Source organism: Macaca thibetana, chromosome 3 (genome assembly GCF_024542745.1).
Source record: "Macaca thibetana thibetana isolate TM-01 chromosome 3, ASM2454274v1, whole genome shotgun sequence".
Lineage (NCBI taxonomy): Eukaryota > Metazoa > Chordata > Mammalia > Primates > Cercopithecidae > Macaca > Macaca thibetana.
In genome coordinates this window covers 75,800,023-75,804,788 of record NC_065580.1, presented here as the reverse complement: position 1 = coordinate 75,804,788, position 4,766 = coordinate 75,800,023, and the positions used below count along the sequence as shown (strand labels likewise).

The following is a 4,766-nucleotide window of genomic DNA, read 5'->3' as shown; positions in this document are numbered from 1 at the left end:
TAGAGAAGGCAGGCCAACCACTCTGTGGGATCTGAGGGAGTGGCTTCTGAGAATTAGATGGTCTCAGGGGCATCAGAAGCCTGACTGTGCATGCCTGGCTTCAGCCTGGTGATAGATCCCCACTAGGATGCTGAGGTTCCCAGATCAGCAAGGTCTCACAGTCCCCCAGCCCCAATCAGGTTAAGCCTGGGATCCCCTGCCATGCCCTGTCAGACAGCCAAGACACTGACACTCGATACTTGGCCCTACCTCCCAGAGAACTGCTTCTCAGGCCTCCCATGGCTGTCCCACAGTAGTTTTGGCCCAAATCATTTCCTGCTACATTTCCTTTCTCCATTGCCGTGTAGAGAAGTGTGATGGGGCATGAAATAATATAACTGTGAGCCAAATAACACACTCTATTTGAAAGGAATGATCTGGTATCCTTCAATAAAAAATAATTGTGCTTGTAGTATCAAATATGTGGCTACAGACTTGCAAAAAACCCAAAAGACCACGGAATGGAGTGGTATAGTCTATAGAGTGGTAGAGAACAGAGACAAGAGATCAGAAGTACCTGGGAAGAGAATCCTAATTAGAAGATATGGCTCCAGTGTTCTTGAAGGCACTCAGCTATAGTCAAGGCCTGTCCATGACACAAAAGGGTGAGGTGAGGTTAGTGATACATATAATTTCTGCTTATAGTAAGCCTATAAAATTAATTAGCCTAATTGACTAATAATTAGTTTGTATTATTAAGGATGGTTAGAAACCAGTCTCATATCTTGTAGTATATCATTATTAACAGAAATATTTGTAAGCTAAGGTTACCACGTATATGAATGTATTATTAGTTCTAAATATTCTTGGCAGGTAACTCAACTGGAAAACAGTCATTCTCTTCTCTAGCATGTGCACTCATGTGCACACACAGAGCACTCAAGGAAGGACTGAAAAGAGAAAGACGAGTAAGGAAAAACAACTAAGGAAAAAGTAAGGCAGAATTGGAAATCAAAACAAAGTTACATCTGAAATGATGTGATTAACAAAGTAGCCAAAGAAGGGCACTCAAATATCAAAGCAATACAAGAACAGAGACATTTTCCAAAACTCCAAGTAGAATCAGGGAATCATTTCACTGTACGATTACAACAATATACACGCAACTAGTCTTCCTTTCTAGTCATAACAGAAATTACTTGAAACATATACAGAATGAAGGAAAGAATTCTGGTTTTGAATACTGAGAATTCAAGGAGAGTAAAGTTATTTCCTTCAAAGGCTGAATCATATATATATATATATATATGCACACATATATATGTGTGCGTATATATATTCTGTGAGCATATAGGTAAAATTCCTTTTATCTGTTTCATCTCAAGAGCCTGAAATAATTTAATCTTCTTGCAAAGTTTTTTAAAAAGAGACTGTAAATGTTTACATTATTAAGCATGTATTTAATGGAGAAAAAAAGAACAAGAACAAAAATTTCCGCTGAGGCATTTTTGCCAAGAAAAGATCTCCAGAGTGAATTTTGTGATGGCTTGGAAAAAATAGAATAAGGTAGGTTCTGTGTAGACTAATATTGTTTGGAAAATTATAACTGGATTTTAAATCCATTTCATGATAGTAACAAGTCACTTCAAGTTTTTCCTTACACGGTGTTAATTAAGCTACATAAAATCAGGTTCATAAAATAAACTTTTCTTCTTTCACAATAGAAGAATCTAGCAGTGTTACTTTAACCAACTGATCAAATATAGGATCCCCAGTAATGGAACACATTGTCATGATATGACTCTTGATGTGATGGTATTGGAAGTATATAACATAATCTATATTGTATTTTCCCAAAAATGTTTCACCTAAATATTAGCACAAGAAAACAATCAAATCCAGATTGTGAAACATTCTCTGAAACAGATTGCTCTAACCCTTCAAAAATGTTAATGCCGTGAAAGATAAACAGGAGAGGGAACTATTCTAGATTAAAGGAAACTAAAGAGACATGACAACCACATGCAATGTGATATGGATTGGATGTTTGTTCTCTCTAAATCTCATATTAAACTATAATCCCCCATGTTAGAGGCGGGGCCTAGTGGGAGGTGTTGGATCATAGGGGCGAATCCCTCATTAATGCCTTAGTGCCATTCTCTTTATGATAAGGAATAAGTTCTCTGAATTTGTGTGAGACCTGGTTGTTTAAAAGAATATTTCTCTCTCTCGCTCTCTCTCTCTCTCTCTGTCTCCCTCTCTCTCCTGCTCCAGCCATGTGATGTGCTGGCTCTGTCTTCACCTTCTGCCAGCATTGTAAGCTTCCTGAGCCCCTCAACAGAAGCAGTTGCTGACACTAGGCTTTGTATATAGCCTGTAGAACCATGAAGCAATTCTAGTATATGGGTTTTCATTGTACTATTCTTTCAACGTCTCAGCATGTTTAAGATTGTTTAAGGACACTGGGTTACTAAATAGTAAATGAGGACTATTTCTCTCTTGTTTTGGGGGGGAAGGGGAAGTTTCCTGTGAAGACCAGAAAACCTGCTAGACAAATTCCATAAGAGCTGTAACACTCTGTGTTTCAGGTAATAAGCGAAGAAGGGACAATACACTATCTCTGTTTTGCAATTTCTACTATACCCTCATGGATCTAAGTGCTGAGCATCGCTGGTTATAAAATAAAAGATAATCAGATACTATATGCCTTTTAAAAGAATACACCATTACTATGAAGTACTCTTGCCAAAAAATCAAACCTAAAATTGACCAAAGACCTAGGTCAGTCATTTGCAAACATCAGTGGGATTAGGATAACCCAAAAGGCTTGTTAAATCAGATTACTGGACTGCAAGTCCAGAGTTTCTGATTAAATAGGTTTAGGATAAAGTCCAATCATTTTCATTTCTAACAAGTGGGAGTGCTGAGGCTACACTCCATGATCACCTTTTAAAAGCAAATTTTCTAGATTTACAGAAACTGCAAAAGACAGAGAAACATGTTAAATAATACCATGGGGATGCTATCAACAGAACCTGACTGTGGGAAAGTCTAAAAGAAAAAAACACTCTGTGTGTCTTAAATAAATAAACTACAATTTAAATAAAGATGAAAGGGGAATATATAGGTTAAAAGAGATTTAGGCCAGGCCCCATGCCTCATACCTATAATCCCAGCACTTTGGGAGGCCAAGGCAGGTGGATCACTTGAGCTCAGGAGTTCAAGACCAGCCTGGGCAAACAGTGAAAACCTGTGTCTACAAATAAATACAAAAAATTAGCAGGGCAGGGTGGTGTGCACAGATCACCTGAGCTCAGGAGGTCAAAGCTGCAGTGAGCCATGATCATGCTGCTACACTTCAACCTGGGCAACAGAGCAAGACTCTGTCTCAACAAAAAAAAAAAAAAAAGAGAGAGATCTAAAAGATATGTCAATCAACTGCAATATGTAAAATTCTACTTAGATTCTTATTTAACATTACTTTTTTAAAGCATATTTATTACATTTAAGAGAATATTAGAAATTTGGCAATTGACTGGATGAATTATTAGTTTTATAGATGTGTTAGTGGTTTTTTTGTTTTGTTTTGTTTTGTTTTGTTTTGTTTTTGAAAGAGAGTTCTTCCAGCACTTTGGGAGGCCAAGGCAGGCAGATTGCTTGAGTCCAGGAGTTTGAGAGCAGCAAAAAATACAAAAATTAGCCAGGCGTGGTGGTGCACACCTGTAGTCCCAGCTACTGGGGAGGCTGAGGCAGGAGAATCGCTTGAGTCTGGGAGGCAGAGGTTGCAATGAGCTGGGATTGTGCCACTGCACTCCAGCCTGGGTGACAGAGACCCTGTCTCAAAAAAAGAAAAAAATCCCTTTATGTTGGTGCCAGCATGTCTTCCAGGCATATTCATAGTACACATGTGATGATTTCTTCATTATTTTGACATTTGAGATGTCAAAATACTAAACCACCAAACACACACATAATCAATATAAGTTCTATTTTAATCACAAGCAAAAATATCAAAAATGATTTCATTGTGAAAATATCATATATAAAGAGTACATTATAATAATAGCAGCATTGGAGCCAGGTGCATAATGTCATGAGAAATCGTGTCCAGCTCATGAAATAAAACTCCACAATCCTAGGGGGCAGAAAAGAACATATTATCAACATGTAGCTTAAAGAATAACAATAAAATGAAGACCTGTGCATCCATCACCCAGCTTAAGAAATATAATATTATCAGTACCCCTAGAAGATCCTGAGGACTCCATATAAATCACCTCCCCATCACTGGCCCTGGAAGTAATTACTATGCTGAAATTTGAGCTAACTATTCCTTTGCAGAACTGCACGCTTTTACTGCCTAACACTAGTTTTATCTGTTTAGATACTTATATAAATAGAATAATACCGTATGCATTTTTCTATGTATTACTTATTGTTGCTGTTATACAACCTTATATTTTTGAGATTCAGCCATATGAATATATGCAGCAGTAATCCTTCTATATTCACTGCCATATAGTATTCATTTGAACAAATATTCCAAGATTTATCAGTTTTTGTGTTGACGGATGTTTCATCTCTTCCTTTCCAAATTTTCAACTGTCTTATTTGATTGCACTATTACTGCCATTACAAAGTTACACTAGAATAGTGATGGAGATAGTTCTTCCTGATTTCAGTGGAATGTTTCCCATTAATCATGATGCTAGTTTTTGGGCTGAAATATACGTTTATATCATGGTTTAAAAAAAGTATTCATATATTACTATTTAATTGAGTGTTTT

The 4,766-nt window shown here is 37.1% G+C and overlaps 1 non-coding gene across 1 annotated transcript; it reads right to left on the bottom strand.

Annotated features, from left to right (window-relative positions):
- Positions 1-2,493: 2,493 nt before the first annotated feature.
- Positions 2,494-2,557, bottom strand: LOC126951807 (U7 small nuclear RNA). The gene has a single exon (XR_007724662.1). It is a non-coding gene; the product is annotated as a U7 small nuclear RNA (small nuclear RNA).
- Between the last annotated feature and the right edge of the window lie 2,209 nt (positions 2,558-4,766).